A 21,351-nucleotide genomic window follows, 5' to 3' on the forward strand; every position below is an offset into this window, starting at 1 on the left:
GCCAGTTTGCGGCCTATTAAGTAAATCGAATTGAAGAATTAATTTAATTATAAAAACGAAACTTCACATAATAAGTATAGGTAGGTATGTAGGTATGCAAAATTTTAGCTCAGTCAAAAATCAAAAGTGAGTCAACTTTAGCTTCCAAGATTTGACCTACTTATTAACGTCAGTGGGGAAACACTCCCGACTTCGTGCAAACTCGGCTCAGCATTGCTCCGAGCAATTATTAGGGTTGGCACAACTTGACATCCCTTTGGGTGCACGACCACAGACAAGATAATTATTTGAATTTCGACAACCCTAAATAGTCGAAAGGGATAGTGCCATAAGTTAGAAAGGGATATCATGATTAGACCCTGAATCGATGTCAAACTTCGGTTTTGTGGGAAGTATCATTTCTGTACAGTAGTACTATTACTTATTCTGTGTTAATGTGTCGTCCTGGCGGTTCAGCGAGGAAACGCCGCCAGCGTAATAGGCACCATGCCGTAGGCGGAACTGCTGAATGGGGTGTTATTGTCCTTTTTATGACTATGACTTTTTATAGGTAAAGTTTGCTTTTATTTTAGTATTAATTATTTGTAGATTTAGTTTAATAAGTTACTTTATATTTATGTTAAGTAAGTTAATTTATATAGATTAGAACTAACTAACAAACCAAAGTACTTACTAACAGGGCAAGTTAAAAAAAGCTTGTAATAAAAAGTTATTTAACAAGTTATACAGATTATACAAGACCTTAAGATTTATCAAAACATTCTTTTGTTAGTAGAAGATTACAACACAGTTACAAAACAGTAACATACAAAGTAGGAAATACTTAATTAGTAAGTAGCTCTCGGCGGCTTGTATTCGCGAAGATAGCATCTAGACTAACAAAAGGAAGAAACAAAAACCGGCCAAGTACGAGCCGGTTCCCGCACAAAGTGTTCCGTACCATAACGCAGAAAACGGCAGAAAAATCACGTTTGTTGTAGCGAAGCCCCACTTGAATACATTTTTTTTAGTACCTATTTTGTTTTTATAGCGGCAACAGAAATACATAATCTGTGAAAATTTCTACGGTCTATCTATCACAGACGGACAGACATACAAATGGACAGACTGACAGACTGAGAGACAGTGGAGTCTTAGTAACAGGGTCCCGTTTTTACCCTTTGGGTACGGAACCCCAAAAAGCGCGTATCGCGGTCACGTTTCCGTAAGCATGGACCGTATACTCACTGAAATAGTGTTTGATATTAATGCCCGTTGTTGGATATCTGTGCAATTGCACACGAGGCTGCACCGTCGGTGGATGAACGGAACTTGCTCTCACTTTTACCATCATTACGCCGAGAGGGAAGCTGATGCGATTATAACAACCATCATAACGTTCCAGATTATAACTGTGTTACATAACTAGGTATGTAATCCGTTTAGTACCTAGAGTGTTAGTGTATTTGTTAGAAGTCTCGGTGCTGATTAAACCACACATTGTAAATACAGTATGTGTCTGACCATGGGGCTTTAATTCCAGGGCTTGATTTTACTCGCTAAACTGAGCTATTTTTACTGTAGGACCAACCCTAAAATCAGGAAAAAAAATTTGGCTTTTCCATAGAAAACGTCGACATCTGATGAGCCAAAATGTATGAAAAAGTAAAAAAAAAACGGGATTTCGGGGTTGGTGCCATAATAAAAGTAGCTCAGTTTAGCGAGTAGAATTGAGCCCTGGATTTAAAGCCCGATGGTCAGTAACAGCCTGTATAAGATAGTACAAACCTATTTGACTTGACAGGTACATATGTAATTAAGTGAAGTACAATGTACCTATTCTGATTAGGTATACGCAAAGTTGACAAATCATTAAAATAAAACATATTTGAAATATCTAAATAATGATATTTCCAAAACTTCAAGACTCCACTGTCCGGTCTGTCCATCTGTCCGTCCGTATATCATTTTATATTAGTATGTTACCAAATTTCGACTCAGTTGGTGCAAACTGGCTGTGACAGACAAATACACGTGTGACTGTGATCCTATGAGGTTTCCATTTTTGGTTACCAGGCAGGGAACCCTAAAAGTGTACCTATGTAGATGCCTAATTTTTCATAGTAGTAAATATTTTGATGCCTATGAACCTCGTCCATTCATCCATAACGTTTGATTTTTTAACTTCAAGCAGAAAAAACGGAGGTCACCAGGGGAAACTTCTACAAGGAAGTATTTCCTCATAAGCTAGCACAATAAGACGATATTTTCAGTTTCTCAATCACCTTAATTATACATTGTAAGAAGTGAAAATTAGCCTCACCTTGAATACTTTTTATTAATAAAACTACTACGGGCTACTACCTACCTAATCACTCGTATAATTCATGGGCCGTTCGTTCAATGAACTTCTAGTCAGTATAGTGCTTGTTTATAAATTCAATCATTATCATATCAGCGCTTTATCGCCCACTGCTGAGCATAGGCCTCTCTTCTAGTACGCCACTATTAGTCCCGGTCCTGAGCTAATCTCATCCAGAAGTGAATCGCAATTTTTCGGATGATAAATTCAATAAAAGTAAGTAACTCAGAAATATTTTTTGTAAGAACAAGGTTCCCTTTGTGGCTAAATTGTCATAAACACAATCTCAAGACGAGGCGCCTCAATCAACTTGATGGAAATGCGTGTATTGAGACTGATATAAGTGATAAATAATATACTACCGATTCGAACTGTCAAATATTACGTCTAGATACGTTAGATATATATAATTCAAATCGTATCTAGACGTAGTATTTGACGTATCTTAAAGTTCGAATCGGGCCGATAGTCGCGATCGAGGTAACGTTAAGTATTTGTTACTCTTTGTGTCTTACTATAAGTGCCTCAACTATATCGCCTATAGATACCTATGTATTGTATACAACCAAGTAATATCACTCAGCCGTGACTATGTACGATAAGGAAGCTTCGAGAGCGGAAACTAACGCCAAAACAATATAAAAAAAACATATCCAGTTATATTCAGGTCAAATTATATAATTCTTGTAATCTTAGTTTACTTTCACGTGTTAGGTGTATTTATAATGTTACTACAATCTAATCAACGACTAAATAGATAGATCGGTTTCTTAACCTCGATACATTGACAAATAATTTCCGTCAGGTGCTTACGAGTAGGTAAGCAGATACTGGACCAGTTATGTCCGTAGATGCGTTTCTTTGGCGATTCCGTCCATGTCACCGTCACCAAACTGCCTGAGCTAACTCTGCACCATTTTAATACAACGAAGTGTGGGATTGTTATTATAAATTTCATGTTTTCATAGAAATTTGACATTAACTATGAGATTGCAACGGAGATGATGGTGGTACGGGGGGTTTGATTTGTAAATCGTCAGGCAGGAAGAAAGCGTGTCTGCTGCCTCGTGCTAGGACAGGGTGGAGGGTTTTAGTCCATAGGAGCAAGCCCAGTGGAGTCAGATATGCTGCCAAAACCGGGCTGGCAGTATCTGAGTTTTATCGGCCGTTTCATCAGGACCCCTATTCGACAAGCGACGTTTGACGTATCGTGTTGATCTCCCGTTGATGTGGGAAAAATCATAAGTTCTCGAATACGTACAATGTCAAAATTTGACATTAACAATCCACAGTTAGGGTGACAAGCAAACCAAACCGAACCACCCTTAGTTTAGAGTGGAGTTTTGGTTGTACCCAATGATATTATCCACCGTTGATGGAATCAACACTCAGTACGCGATAAAATCAACTGTTGATTTGACGTGGATGCGAAATCTGACAGTTGTACGTGTCGAATTTGGCCCCTGATCTACGACCCTTGCTATTAGGGATGCGTTCAACACTTTTCTTAACTTATAAATCATTCTGTATCCATCCATCTGCTTCACATACACTGGTGTGTAAAAATCAGAATGAAATATTTAGTATACTTTTTCTTTCTTGTGTTTACCACAGGTACATTTTTTCGTTACTTTACTGGAGATATTCAGGAGACTGAAATGACCGAAATGCTTAACCCTAAAACCAGTATTATTCTATAATTTGCTTATACACAGGTCAGATACACTGAGAGAAAAGTACAACAAAAACACACTTACAATTACAAAAATAAACTTAATCCGGGGACAAGGAGAGTTAACTAATAGGAACAAATTGATTTTTGTAATTTCTATTAGTTCTTGCAATTTCTATTATCTGTTTGTTGAAAATTATATTTAGGATTACTGAGCTGTTTGTAGAAATAAATAAACTTTACAGAAATAGTGAGACGTCCATAATTATTACTAAAACTTCATTTTTTCCCCCAGTACAGAACTATTTTTTAATTCCAGGTGATGATTACCTGGTGGTGATGGTTTGGTGGTGATTCTCAGTGTATATAAATAACTAGTTAATACCTAATTTCGGCCAATTTACCTACTGTTGAACTCTAATTATCTTAAATACCTATTTGAGACTTTTCTTGTCATGCAATGTGCGTGCAGCACAGAGGGTTAGCCTAGGTGGCGTGCAGGCTTCACAAATCATTTTTTCTATATTCAGGGATTCAAAATTTAAATTAGAAGGTCACGCAAAGCGACCGGGGTCCATCAAAGTCCTTAAATGGCCTGAGGCACCGGCGTCAATATTAGTTAATGACAGCTATTATGTATACTAAAACCACAATTGGCCTATATTGGTGCATTATTTACATTCTGTTTCGTAGAATGCTGCACAAGTAGCTAAAGGTACCGTTCGGAATCCGACTACACGAGCATTAGTGATCGCGCTGCATAACTGCTACAGTTGCTGCCGTTACTGCTGGAAATGTCAAAAATCCGGGAATTGAACATCGATTTTGACATTTGCGGTGACAACGTAGTCGGCAGTAATGCCGCGCCGCTATAGTGCAGCAGTAATCTTTGCTCTCTTTTTATTAAGAATACTTAAGGGCTTTGTATTGCATATTATTCATTGAACAAATAATACAAGAGATGCAACGCAAGCACATTTCCCGCTAGCATTATCGTTACTTTAAAATTAAATTATTAGTTATTCTCACTTATTTAGATACACGTTAATATATGCAGACCGAACCTCAATCAACGGGAACGAAACGAGTCGGGACCGGGACCTGGTCGTGAGCTTCAGCCACGACTTATAAAATATATACAGTATAAAACCCTGTCATCTGTCTGTTACCGCCCGGCTTAACTATGCCTTGATGGATATTTTATGGTACGCCGCTCCGTGGGTTGTATACCCATGTCATATAAAAGAGTAATTATTGTGTTACTGAGTCGGACAGAATTGATGCCAGTAATTCCAAGCGATTGTTTGACTAAAATAGCGTTTCTCTTCCTGTATCTTTGTGGTACCTATTTTCCCTGTTCAGATGCACTTACAATTACGTCACTGCTTTAATTAACCAACTTCAAGATTTTTAACACTGAAATAGGAAATGAAAACTAACAGTGAAAGGTGAATGACATTCGAAGGTTAATTTTGACTGGAGATTTTTCATTATTTGTAGTTCGTTACAATAAGCCGAATTATTTTACTCATAATATCATTACTTACCAAATTTCTTCTTTTTTACCTACTTGTTATGAAGAATGTTTACCTATAAGTACATATAAAGGATCATTGGCAACATATAGCAGGGATGACGTGGGTTGCTTCACCCACGTTTCTCAATCTATTAGAGCAGAGTAGCGCATAAGTAAAAATACCTGCCAATATGAGTTAATGTTTTGAGTGGAGTCACTGGAAAAAGTATGTCGATTTGTGGTCGTCTTGGGTGGCATGGGCACCCGCTGGACAGGCCCCCGGCGTGCATACAAATGACAGTTTATTTAGAATTATGACATCTCATTTTTTTAGAGGCTTCCAATTAATGAACGACCCGAAGCCCGCGCAGCCGGTAGTCATTTGTTGAAAAGCGAGGATATTACGTAAAATACCCATTCCCACGGGATTATCATTGAAATGGAATTTTATTACTATTTGAAATAGTTTTTCCCCTGACATCAACGATAAATGTTACCATTATAAAGTTATATTATGACCATCTAAAAAAACTTAGAATCAGTCCGTTGACATTGACTGACAGTTTGTTTATGAAAAGTTGACGAAGATGTTTGTAACCTTTTTAAATTTACCTCTAGGTATGAAAATATGAAGTAACAATTATTACAATTTACAATCTAACGACCAGCAAAGGCTGTTGGCGAGACCTGTGTTGTTTTTTTGATGTAGGTGCGTATCTTTCAAATTAATTTAAATGGAGAAACGGCGGAAATCTTAAGGACGGCGTAATTCTTATCTTAAGGCTCTAAACTCTGTATGTCTAAAAATCTGAACAGCAACACACTTAGCTGGTAATTAACCCTTAAATGCATGATTTTTTCTTTTTGCCCCATATTTATATATGTATCACATAATTGTTTGCCGATTCTAGGAAAAACAGTAAAAAAAAAATATAACTTCGATTTTCACTGCAAACAGTGTTAGAAGTTGAATTGGCTAAATCATATTTATGTAAAAATGTAATTTTCAGTCATATATAAATGTTTTTTTTACTATCATTAGAAAGGTACACTATTTATGATATACCTATTATTAAGTTTTTAAATATAAAATAATTACATACCCCGAAAAAACCATTTAAAATCACATACTAAAAATTATCAACTTGTGGATTTTTCCAAGTTCGCCGACTTTTCGTATTCAAACGAATGTAATTTTTATAAATTAAAAATATTGCGTAAATTTAACCCTTAAATCAACACCATATTACTTGACGTTTGGCATAAAGGTGCGTTCAAGAACGTCAGCCTTTTTATTTTAAAACTGTGAGCTGTCTAATGGTTTGTAGACATTTGGCAACACTATGCATTTAAAGGTTAACCTTTTTTTGCTATAACATTTTTACAACAGATTTACAAATTGGTATTGGTAAGGTTAAGTTAGGTATTATAATGGTTAAATGTTGCTAGTTTTAGATTTTGAAAAAAGGGCTCCATATGGTAATCCCTAGTAACTTAGTAACTACGATTGTTAATGTTTTGAAGACCTTTTAAATTAAGCAATATACCTAATTCTTAGATTAAACTACCTAACAATAATTTAAAATGAGTAATATATTATACTTCTAATAGTGTAATGTACTTGTAGGTAGGTATACATTGAGTTGAGGCTACATACAGTCGTCTAGTCAATAATAAAACTGTCTTTTCTAAAGTGTGTAATAAAGATTATTCTATCTATCTACGTATCTATCCGTCTTAAAGTAGAATACATACAATTAAATACAATAAAAATAATTTTTTGTCATCCTATTTTTATAGCACATGTAAAAACAGCTCCATCTAGAGCCATGTTGATAAACCAGAAAGTGAAAGGCTTTTGTTGCAATCTCCAGTGACTGCAGTGCAAGCGCACTTCTTCGGTTGCGTTGCGAATCTCTAAGTTAATGGAAACAGTGGCAGATGGCGCTCACTAACTCCATACAATAACAGAAAACGTGTATATTATAGTGAATTACAGGGATGCGTTGGAAGCGTTTACGTAAGTTTATGTAAATAGGTACCAATTTACCGAAAATATCGTAGACGGAAAGACGCACTGCGTAACCGCTATGTTTAATCAATTTCTAAGCTGTTCCCTAGAAAAAATAAGGCGCGTATGTTACTTACAGCATCAATATCACTGCCAAGAGCGTCGTAAAAGCGATAGTTCCATTTATCAGAGAACATATCAAGAGACGCAGCCGCGGTGGTCCGCGCGGCACACGGCTCGAATCACCACGCACGGTGTGACACATGTGCGGTTTCCTGACCAACCTGCCCTCTTGGTAACTTGAAACAACTCGAACCAGATTTACCGTAACACAAAAAAATACACAGATAAGCCGACTTTCTAATAAACCCCACTGGACAAGCCTTCTTCCTTGTACATAATAAATCTTAAGGAGCCCTCTTTACGCGTCGGCTCTCAAACTGTGACGGGTTTAGTGCTCAGATTAATGCCGACGCTTTATTCAAGTACAGTGATTTCTTTTTAACTAAGTTAAAGCGGAAGTTTCTAGTTGGCTCTAAACCAAGTTTGTTATAATTTCTGGAATCGAAGTTAGATCACCTGTACTCAGTGAGAATATAAAGGGTATTTTTGTACTTTAAAATATAAATAAAACGATAGTGATGGTCAAATAGTGACTAAATATATCGTAATTACATTTGTTACTATAAAAAACACTTTATACAGACTGTAGATTCAGCAGCAAAAGTCGCTAAGGGAGCTACGTGTTAAGATTTTAGAATTAACTAACCACAACTTTATTGTTTAGAGATGTATAGCGTAAGTACTAACTCGTAAGTAATTTTAAACACCACGCTCGCTTAGCGACTTCTATTGTCCGCCGTGCCTACCCTATAACATAATGTACCTAAATATTTCATTATTAAAAATATATTGCATCAAAGAGCAAATATTTATAATTATAATCCACAGCACAGTGTTAACATTCACGTACAATCGTAAATAGGTAGTTGCCGCTTTAAATCGAACCCACCGAAACTGATTTTACAGATTGCGTAAGCATAATATAATAAATCAAATAAGTTATTCAAATGCTCCAAAGTTTCAAAGTCTCAGCCTGACATTTTAATGTGCCTTAATAATCGGAAAGAGAAAAAAACTGAGTGTACCGGTGGGTTTAGCGATACGTGGCCCAGATACAGCCGGGGGCAGGGCCCTTATCGACGCATTTTTTCCTTTTTATCTCTAGTTTGAATATTGCCTTATAATAAGGCTTGGACCGTTAATTGGGAACACGGGACAGTGAATGAACTCCAACTGTTTAGTTTTTTTTGATGCCACACTTTTGTGTGAGTCTTATATGTAGGTATCTAATTACGGTTTATAGGACCGAGGTTTATGTCCAGTACCTACACATTCGTCACCAGCAAAAAATATCATTATATTTTTAGTTCGCTTTCATCACCACACCAGAGACGAATTTATTCAAAAATATGTCCCATAGTTCTTAATTCTCTGACATAAGAGCTACGGGACATATTTTTGGGATGATTTGTGCACCCATATTTTTACAGACATGCTCCGTCTAGTAATAGTTGAGGTGATCTGTGTTCAGAGTTACCGCGAATAATAAACATAACATAACGTATGATCAAATTAGACGGTGTCGACATTGTAACAGATTGGTCAGTGTCCAGGTGTGTGTCGCCGTGCTATAGAGACTAATTAACACCTACACATTTACGCAATTATTGATTGTAAGGCGACGATCACAACGAATTACACAATTGGATTTTCCAACACAATGAAAATTATACACTTTCGTGCCTATTAAACACGTTTAATGAAAACCTAAATTAGTAGTAGGTGTGGTAGTAGCAAGCTATTTGCAAATTATGTTTTATGCAATGTAAACCGAGGGTACTTTATGGGTAATGGTACATATCTCTATGTGATTTACGGTTTCTGGGCAAATATAAGCTGCAGGGTAAAGGGCGGTTTACAGTTTTTTTTTTAATGGGGCAAATATATGCAGCAGTATATAGAAGGGTTGTTTCACGCGATGTTACGTAACGTGCAAGATGGAGTGCGCACTGTGCAGTGAATGTGCATACGCTTTAGTATAGTTGCGTGCGCGCATAGTATTTCCTGCACTCGAGCGCCGGTGAAACTCATGAAAATGCGGCGATCAGGGAAATGCTGGCGGGAAAGTGATTTATAACTCGTACCAAAAATTGCAATACTTCGGATACTTTGGTGTTACTTATCAACACTTCAGCATACTTTATTAAGAAATACGCTAAAATTGCTTAATTTAGGTCCTATATCGATAAAGCGATTGTAAATTATAGTGTTTTTAAGTGATGGGTAAGATAAATGTTGTATAATCTGTACCCTAAAACTAAGTAAGGCATGAATGGATCCTACATTTCTAGTTGTAACTTAAAACTTAAGTATGTCGTAACCGCCGCCGGTGGATCAGAATTTGCTTTACCAATTTTGGGAAAACAATTTTGTCCAAAACATTTGCAAAATCAGTCAAGTAATAATTAATATTCTGACAATATGATTGACAGAATTAAAGATATGCGGCTCAAATCCGTCTAACAAGATCTAGGTACAGTCAAGGAATTTAAATTCCGACCCATTTCGTACTTTGTCACAGTGACAATCAATATGAAAGCCGCTAGAGACCTCATACGGTTGTCACTGTGACAAAGTACGAAATGGGTCGGAATTTAAATTCCTTGACTGTACCTACTTAAAAGTAACCGCAAAGTCCCCACACACATCTTATTTATATACTTAGATCGAATAATATAGATTGTGAAAATTTACAAAAAGGTTACTAAACCTATAGGTAGGTACTTATGTAAAATATTCTAATGAATAGTGTTTTTTTTCCTAAAATATATACATATTATATTTATTTGGGGAACATAATTCAGCATATATCTAGTAACAATAAAATTAATCTTACATAATACTTAACTAATTAACTAACTAAACTTCATCATCATCATCATCTCAGCCATAAGACGTCCACTGCTGAACATAGGCCTCCCCCTTGGACCTCCATACGTGCCGGTTGGAAGCGACCCGCATCCAGCGTCTTCCGGCGACCTTAACAAGATCGTCTGTCCATCTTGTGGGTGGACGTCCTACGCTGCGCTTGCTAGTCCGTGGTCTCCACTCGAGCACTTTTCGACCCCATCGGCCATCTTCTCTGCGTGCAATTGAACTAAACTTAAGTTACTAAAATTATACTTCGGTATCTGGTCTACTAATAATGTTAAAACATGGCATATACTGGTATATTCGTGCACATAAACAAACACCAACAGCAGCATACCTACTTATCCCACCACAAAAAGAGTATACGTTTATTATCTCTTACAGTACAGTCGACGTCTAAGATACGTTTACACCTTACTCCATTGTAATAAGGCGAAAAGTGTAAAGATATCTTTGACGTGGACTGTACAAGAAAACAAAATAGAAAAAGACCCATAACCAGGGTATAGGTTATTTAACACCATATTCCGCCGTAATTATCGGATTTCAGACACGGCGGGGTTTGTATATCTCGACCTACACTTTAGGATATACTGCATAGTTTAAAATTAACAGTACAGCGGGGAAATGCCGCCAGCATCCTTGGTACAATGCCTCAGGGGCCTATTTTAGATTTAAGATAGTTATTAATTTCGTTTAGTTGTACCACTGTATATATATTGTATGTAAATAAATGATTTGTTTACAGTACAGTTATATTGATTTTATCCTTTACGTTTCTTAAAGGTACCTTTATTACATATATAATTTACAAAAACTGGACGAGAATTTTCTGAATCGTCATGGACATTTATTCTGGTATTATTTTTGTGTAGGTATAGGTAAGGTACCTGCCGGCCTAGCCAAGGTTACAATCGCTATCGCTTCGACAACGAAAAGCTTTATGTCTCTCTATCGCTCTTCCATATTAGTGCGACAGTGACAGTTGCGTTTCGATCGCCACGGAGCGTAAGCGATTGGCATCTTGGCTACGCCGCGGCCTGTTATTAAGATTGGTTAAGTTATGCAGGCGAAAATGGTCTACTTACAACGAAATTCAAAATTTTGATATTTCGTGGTCGACACAGATGCTCCAATCGTCATACATGGTGTGTCTGACCATGGGGCTTTAAATCCAGGGCTTGATTTTACTCGCTAAACTGAGCTACTTACTATGGGACCAACCCTCAAATCGAGGAAAATTTTTTGGCTTTTCCATAGAAAATGTCGACATCTGATCAGCCAAAATGTATGAAAAATGAAAAAATTTGGGATTTCGGGGTTGGTGCCATAGTAAAAGTAGCTCAGTTTGGCGAGTAGAATCGAGCCCTGGATTTAAAGCCCCATGGTCAGACACACACTGTATATCTCTAACATATGGTTTCGTCCGCGTATAAAACATAGGTACTTTTATAACAAGCGCGCCGGGTTTTTTTTGTTCAAATTATACATTATGATTTGCAAGCTGCAAAAACAAAAGAGCGTCTAATTAAATAAATTAGAAACTGTACCACTGAAATTTACTAGTCTACAGCACCCACTTTCGATAGGCGCATTAAACCAGAGAGCCTTTTTATCTGGTGTAGAGTGGTCCCCGAAGCGTGGCGGTCCTCGAGGCTCGAGATAACAACTTGATAGTTGCATGGGGTAATAAAAAGGTTCAAAAATTGGTTACAATTACTCTGGTTACAGCGTCGTAACATTTTAATGGCGAGTTACCTTTTAGTGTGGGAACGGGCCGCGAGTGACGGGAGATGGACAGCGGTAATGTCCGGCCCTTTTGTTTGGAATTGATACTGTTAGGCTTAACCTGTTAGTAAACGTTAAATTATAGCTCATGGCAATATAGTTCTTGTAGAAACTGGGGAATAAGCGGTAATCGTTTATATAATACGACAAATAAAATTTAAAAAAATAGAAATGATCACGACATTTCTCGTTCATATGGTTCATATTGGTGGCATTTTTAAATTATTCGGTTGGATTTTGTCGTTCGTTGCCCTTTTATCGTATATCGTGTCGAGCGTCACTAATGTTTGACCAAGATAAGTCTACAACGATTTTGATAGCGCACGCAGCGTAAGTGTTATTTTAAACGTCAATATCTAATGAACTAATGACGTATAAAAAACAATTGCACTGCGTATGCGTATCGTATCAAAATCGTTGCAGACTTTTCTTGGTCTAACGCTATCTGATTGTGGTCATGGCTCATTACGTGCCTATCTATTATCTTCTCATGCCGATAGTACAATATGGCCCTTTAAATTTTTAACATAGGCACATATAGTCCTTAATCCTGCCCTAGGACGGTAAAGTAGCACCCTATGTACCTACTCCGTGATATTTGACACTTTAATGAAAACTAATGCCATTGCAAGAATGCTATAATCAAAGACATATGTTACTTCGTATAAGATGAATAAAGTCTAAGGAAAAAACGTGCCTCGGAAATCAAGAAATAATCATTCTCGCAAAGATGGCGCACACACCTTTAGCATATGCTCGGCTAGATGGCGTGACACCACTTCATTTTTCACAATTTTAACACACAGATATCAGTGAATGAGCATGGGTCAAAACAATATAAAAGTAATAAAATCATTTATGCATATACATACATTTTTATGATAATTTTATACGTGTGTATTTTGAGTTTTAGTCGTGTGTCGATAGATGGCAGTAAATTTACAGTGACTACAAAATTTACTATGACAGAACCCCTCTATACTGTCTATTCTCTTTGCTATAATTTACAACTAATGTAGCAGCTCTATCTACACGGTAAGGAATTTAAATAAATTATCATGGACATGTTTTTACTTTTAGGTACAATTTTCTTTTAAAGTTATTTTAATTGTTTTACTTTAGAGTATACATGTATGTTTAGTGTTTTGTGATCGTCATGAATAAAAATCTTTTATCTTTATAATTATTTTCTAAGCCATTACAAAATATTTAGTAGATACTTCTGACGCTTAATCTTATCCGTTACTTTTTCAGCTGACTATACTTCTCGCCATTGTTGATATTAACAATTATGCATAAAATAGGCTATTTTGGATATATCCAAGCTAAAGCTATAGCTTTGATTAACATAGTTAAATAGCGATATGCTATAATTCAATATGAAGGAACAATTTTTTGTCTTGCGTAGCGATAATGCGCGCTCACGGGTGATGGACAAGCCCGGTAGAAAGCGGGAAGCATCGCATTAACAGAGACTAGTATATAATGTAGGCTATCAATCTGTACCAAGTAGTAGTAGCACAAAAGCTCAGCGTTGTAAATTCTCTGAGACGTTGTGTATTGTAAAGATTTGCCATATTTACAGCGTTCTCAGTCGACGGACGGTGAATGGCGTAGATTTATAACTGGCGGTTGCTGTCAGACTGAAAAGATGCGTGGGCGCCATTCCTAAAGAGGCAGCTATGTAATTTAGCTGAAGAGTTTTAAAAAAGCACATAAATTGTAAATTTTGATATCGACGACGCGCTCCCCAATAGAGTATCTGTCTCTGTTACATGCTGGCGGAAGCGCAAAATTGGCTAAAAGTTCTCCCAGATTTTTGCCTATCTAAAAAACGTATATATAATTAATATAATGATGTAAACAAGTACGAAGACTTGTTTAGCATTTTACACATAACCTAATATTCTAAAAAATTCTTGATAACCCGTGTTATTTCATAAACTTATATAAGGTAAACGTACTGGTGCTCGAGGCGGTCGCAGTCCATGTCATCTTGAAACTTAATTCATTGTGTATTGTGTAGTACGTTTACCTTACATTTTTATTAAAACCTTCTTCCTTTTTATTAATAATATGGATTATTTCAGATTTAGATGTTATAAGACAACTTTACGACTGATGCTGAATTGTAAACCTCTTTTTTTAATTTCTAGTTCTTTCTTTCACCCTGAAATAACAATTTTTTCCAGGCCGTTAGTTAAAAAATATTGTCGATATACATTTGGGTTAATTAAATACAAAGCGCAGTTTTTATTTTATAATTGTCTCGGTCATTGCGCAACTGGTAAGTAAAGCTAGTGTGATTTTCTTCAGCGGGGCCTATTGTACATGCTATGTATACGCATTACAAACATGTTTCAAGCAAATTAACGGACTATGAAATTATACTTACTTTAAACTTAACCGTCGTTACGCTTGCTTAGATATGACCTATTTTTGCGTAAGGGAAATATTCGTATTTCTTTCAATAAATATTGAAATTGGCGTAAGATATTAATCTTTCATACACGATTTTGCAACTGTATGTTAAATGTCGTCATTGTAATATAATATGTACTAGATTCGTCAAAAATAATCATAAGAACCCATAATCCAGGGTTTCACTAGTTAGTAACTATATAGTTTCACTATCCTCCCCTGGCTTTATCATCAGATCAGCTTGATGATACCAAATGATTGTAAAGTTAAATTTTTTTTTATGAAATTACTTTGATCTATTCAAATCGGTTTGAAGTTACCTTAGACGGACTCTAGCAAACTAGAATGAGTTTTGAAAACAGGTTCAAAGTGATGTTTCACTAGCCGGTACAATTACTCAGATACATACATTGTAATAAAATAAAGTTAAAGTAGAAAAATGGAATAGTACATTACTACAGAGGCCGGGACGAAAGGGGTTGCCGGCCGAAGACATATAGACGGCCGAGCGAAGCGAGGCCGGATAGGTCTGAGCGCGGGCAACCCCATTTCCCGCCGAGGTATGTATAGTGCTTTTCTCAAACATGCAATGAAATAAATAAAATAAAAAATCCACGAAACCCAAGTTTTATTTATAGAAAAAACTAAAAGTAAAGTACACCCAAAATATAACCAACACGTACCTATATCATTATCACGCGTATGTTTTACACGAGTCGTGTATTTTTACTACCCTATTTTCATGTATCTTTGATTTTTTTCGCCTTGTATTCGTCTGACTGTCGTTTTCGTCACATAAGTTTACGTAGTATTTCATGTTGATATCATGTTTCACATACATCGTTGCTTTATGCATGGAGTAAATAAGTATAATTTCCACAGTGTTGACGAATTTGTAGTTACATTCATTTAAAATATGCCACAAAACTGTTTCTAATAAACTGTAAGCCATTTTTCTTAGTTTCTCAAATAATAAAATTGCCATAAGCAACCATATACATACTTCGTCTTTGACTTGGCGGCAGAGGCAGCAAGTTATTTAAAATCTATTCTGCTTACGCTGCCAATTCCAACACCTACGATTACAATTAATATTAATTTCATTATTTCGTCGGAACTCATATTAAAGTCAAAAAATCAACAACGCACCATAAATTCAATAAAACAGAATGAATAATTATTTTATTTTTCAACTTTACCTCCATAACAATTTAAAAAATATAACTACGCGTGTTTGAGTAGACCCTTTTACCGCTAACGTTTAGATGAAATATTTTAAATGTTTTTATTTGTGTAGTTAAATTTATAATTTAAAATTATTTAAGTTCATGTTGATTTTATACAAATAAAACTGCAAATTATAGCAAACATTGTTTTTTGTTTTTTTTTATAGGCGTAGTGGCAGAGTGTCATTACGAACCATAAAGCAAATACTGCCTCTAGTTTTTTTTAATGGATGAATGCCACGATGCTGTGTCACAAATATCTGTAAAATGAAAATTAAAAAAGAGGACTTTGCCGGCCTAGGCCTGCAAGATGTGTATGAAATTCCATTAACGACCTTTTGTCCTAGCCGCACCTGAAACGTCATACTTCGCAGCCTATTATAAGGAACATAACATCAATATTTCATTGCATGTTTGAGAAAATAATATTATACTTATATTAACCTTATAGCATCTTACACAGATACATAGATCACATATAACGGCGACTGAGGAGACGCCATTAAGTATACAGTGTGATCAGTAATTAATGGATAACATTCTAACCACCGACAGGGCACCTTAGGCTGGTCCAGAAAATGCACATATATATATGCCTAGTAAAATTTCATCGTTTTTGCGATAATAGCACTTTTATAATTTTAGTTCCGTGTTTCACTGTAATAATCGATTAGGCCACAAATGAAAAGATTTATACGGACGTGTGTTAGAGCTTAATGGTTGCTACACCAATCTTTCCAATCAAATTTTCCTTAAAAAAATTCAACAAGTTTTTTCGTTTGTAGTGAAAAAAAAATGTATGGAATACAGAGTGGCCAACTTTCTTAAAAATAGTTTATCTAATACTGATTCTAAAATGGTACACATGCTATTTACATCTTTAGAAACAGATATGGCCTAGTTGGTGATTAAAGTGAAGTATGGTGCTAGCTATTAAAAAAGACAGAAAAGTTCGATTATCTCGAAAACTAGACATTACCTAAGTGTATTTTCTGGACCAGCCTAAGGTGCCCTGTCGGTGGTTAGAAGGTTATCCACTAATTACTGGGCACCCTGTATGTGATGGTCAATTAACACTGTGAGCATAACATTTTGTCATTCAGTAAATCGTAATCGTGACATAACAGTCGCATGTCAACTCGACTCGGTACGTTAAGACTCTAATAACGGATGTCGACAACCAACCATCTGCGCATTTGGTGGTACTTATTAAAATGCAATAGATTTCAGAATCGCATGTCCAGAAAGAAAAGTAGGTATCTATGATTTAAATATTTATGCGTTTATATTGCATTCGTATTACGTGGACATGCAAAAGGTAATTATAAGCAATATTTGTACTAATTTAAGGAAATACTAGGATGGCTGGAATTATGAGTTTTCTGGCATATCGGAAACGGCACCAACGATTTTGACTAAATTTGCTGTATGGGGATTTTGGGGGGCGAAAAAACGCTAGGTCTTATATTGACTTCCCTCTTTTTGCTTATATATTTAGTCAGAAGAAATATAAAATTATTTGTCTTATTATCAATATTTTCTACATAAAAGTTCACTACTTTGAGCGCGCATTCCTTAAGAGTGACATTCCATTTCCAACTGCAGCTGCAATACTGTTCATTTTACTATGGAAATTGACAGTGACAGCGACGCGTTTCCATAGTAAAATGAACAGTATTGCAGCTGCAGTTGGAAAAGGAATGTCACTTTAATGCATAACATTTTCATTTAAAAGTATGTGAATGGTATAGTTAAGATACTGATATAGGTAGTAATTGGCCACTCTTAATAATAAAGTTTCAACTGGCTTGTTTCTCTCTAATTTGCAAGGAATGGCCAAATACTATAGCAGTCACCCTACAATCTTTTTTGCTATTCACATGGTCTTTCTTTCTTTAAAGTATAAAAACATAATTGACTAAACACGTTATGTACAGCTTGCAAAAAGAGTAGTAATTAAAAAGTGGCAACACTGTAGTGTCGTCCCTTTCAAACCAATTTATATAAGAAAACGGGACGACACTATAGTGTTGCCACTTTAATTTCTACTCTTTTTGCCAAGCTGTAGGTGTGTACGTTGCATGCAGTGGACCGTGGTGGCTGGCTAGTGCAAGTCCTTCCACGGTCATGGCTAGTAATAGTAACTTGTGATATGTTAGTTAACTCGTAATAACCACTCACTCCTATTTAACCTTTTCGACGCCGTGTCAGTCACGAAAGCTGTCACTCGGACGCCACGTCACCGAAGTGTCATAACTGAAATTGAACTTTATGCATATGCACATTGGTCTATGTTGCTCTGTGGTCTGTGACCGATTAATCCGTTTTTGGCGTTGGACCTGCGGTGTGGATATATCGGTCACTGGCGTCCAAAAGGTTAAGCACTTAATAGAAAACAGTCTTACTTTCGATTTTGGTGGACATTGTACCAACATATTTACTACTTACACACACTTTGCAATAAAGATTAGACAAGATTTTTTGTTAACTAGCCAGGAAAGGTACAATTAGCAAAATACAGACGAAATAACAAAGATACGTAACGGGTAGTTATTAGTATAAACTCGTATTTCGTTAAATCACGCGTTAGCTGCTTACAAAGATGTTAAAAATCCACATGATTGTAATGTGTAATAAAATGAAGGAAATAATTGAATAGAAAGTACCAATTAAGTACTTACCTACCTAGTAAAACTGGTAAAACACACAGAAATTAAATAAAATGACACAGGTAAGAAACCAATAGTTATATGAAAAAAACACATTTTTATGTTTACAAAACTAACATATATTAAACGGGACATAAGCTATAGCCGTATAACAATGTTAATTACAGTTGATAAATATACATTGTGTTTCTTGGCTGGAGTTTTTGTAACATTTAATAGTTACGGAACCCTTTACAATGTACGGCGTACCATTTCTCGGCCAATTATTATTTAGTTGTTATCGAGTTATTTCCTCAAAAAAACGGTTGTTTGTAGTTGTTACGCGATCGGTATTATAATGCGGATGTGTTGCGTGTGCGCGGCTCACGCGAGCGGTGCTCGCTGGCCGGACCATCTTCGAGTCATCCTACTAACTTGAATGCTTAATATAGTTTGGTCTACTTCTCCACTAAAATGGCACGCGTATGCGTCGACTCAGTCGGTACGTGCTAATTATGGTACAATCGGTATTTCGGTACGTTACCTATATTATAATGAATATAATGATCATCAGTTCTCCTTATAAATTATATTCTATGAAATACATCGTCAGATTCATTCAATCAGAACTGGACCTTGACAATTTCTTGCCCTTAACAAAGAAGACAAGGCGCCAAACGTAAACGTCTCGAAAATGTAGACTAAAGGATGCCTCACGCTAGACCTGACCGGAGTTTCCGGCGGTTCGTTTTCTATGGAACGCACCACGTGATCACCGATCAGCCGTCATACAAAATGACATGTCCGACGCCTCGGCCCGGGCACGGCCAGCCAATGCCCCAGGCTGGCTGCCAGGCTGCGGTGGCTTGCTCACTATTTCTTAGTAAGTATATGACATTTATTTTAGTTTATAATTTATATTGGTCGTAATGTTTCTACTTAATAAAATAAAAACTAATTAAAATATTTTCCAAAATTCAATAAAAATTGTTCTAATACTTCTAATAGTATACCTACCTATGGCACTTTTCCGTGTAGAAATAATCCTTAGCCGCGCTATCAATATGTGGCCGACTCATGTATGGCGGCGGTCAAGTGGGGGATAAATGGGAAAACACCAAAGACAGACATCACTGGTATCTCATTGAAGCAATTTTGGTTCATACTATTTTACATAGACTTCCACTTATTGTGTTAGAGTGACATTCCATTTCCAACTGCAGCTGCAATACTGTTTATTTTACTATGGAAATTGACAATGACAGCGACGCGTTTCCATAGTAAAATGAACAGTATTGCAGCTGCAGTTGGAAATGAAATGTCACTGGCGTTCATATGCTTAACAAACTACTTCAAACTACGGATCTACAGGACATAAACATTTGGTACCTACAATACAAAACTAAGATATGTTTGATCATAGTAAAAAAATCAGACTATAGTGTAGTTTTATTTTATGAGGAAATATTCCACAATAACAGTTTTTTAATAGGTACTTACAAGTAATACCAATTATATCGTCATCATTGGCCACGGGCCACGGGCCATCCAACCGGCCTCCTGGCGTTTGAGATTTGTCCCAGCATGACTTGACGTGGAAGTCTTGTAGCGCTTGTAGGATCCATTCTACATAATTAATATAATTATGTACAATTGTACATGGCCCAGCCAAGTGAGCGTTTTTTGCTTTCATGTTAATTGATCTGAGTCTGGATTTAGTATTATTTATATTATTCTTACTTGTTACACCACCAATTATACCTATGTATATGTATAATAAAGCGCTGGTGGCCTAGCGGTAAGAGCGTGGGACTTGCAATCCGGAGGTCGCGGGTTCAAAGTGTTCAAACCCCGGCTCGTACCAATGAGTTTTTCGGAATGTACGAAATATCATTTGATATTTACTAGTCGCTTTTCGGTGAAGGAAAACATCGTGAGGAAACCGGACTAATCCCAATAAGGCCTAGTTTCCCCTCTGGGTTGGAAGGTGAGATGGCAGTCGCTTTCATAAAAACTAGTGCCTACGTCAAATCATGGAATTAGTTGCCGAGCGGACCCCAGGCTCCTGTGTGAGCCGTGGCAAAATGCCGGGATAACGCGAGGAAGAAGAAGAAGAAGAAGAAGAAGAAGATATAGCGATAAAAAGTGTGTCTTTTGTTTACATTGTCTTTTGAACTTCACTTTACTACTTCACTGGTTCAGTGACCAAAAGAGACGAATCAGACGAGCGAAGCGAGAGAAGTGCCACAACCACCTGCATAAAAACCTGCGTACTTCGGTTACCGAGTGCCGGCGAGTCGAACGCTACAGAACCAGTCTAAAATGTGTCATCGAGATGCGTAAAGGCGCGTTGTCGGAGAGCGTTTTACACTGGTTTTATTGAGCGCGCTCAGGTGCCAAATAGAATAAGTATGACCCTTTTTTGCAGGTAAGTAGCACGTGCGGTTTTACTTAACAATAGACAATAGGATTAGCCGCCGGGCTCTGTTACAAAGCTACGAACTATACCGAGGGCGGACAGGTCTTTTAGGGCTTCGTCCCTGCAGCGGTATCTGGGACGCCCAGATGGACGTTTCCCACCCTGGTGCCCCACATACGCTCTTCTCATTAGCACGATCCTCCCCCACCCTCTTAAGGTGACCGAGCCAGAGAAGTCGTGTGACTTTGAACTTGGCAATTATATTACGAACGATTAATACATTATAAAATTTAAGATCAAAACTCCGCATATTGA

Source organism: Cydia fagiglandana, chromosome Z, assembly GCF_963556715.1.
Source record: "Cydia fagiglandana chromosome Z, ilCydFagi1.1, whole genome shotgun sequence".
In the NCBI taxonomy this organism is placed as follows: Eukaryota; Metazoa; Arthropoda; class Insecta; order Lepidoptera; family Tortricidae; genus Cydia; species Cydia fagiglandana.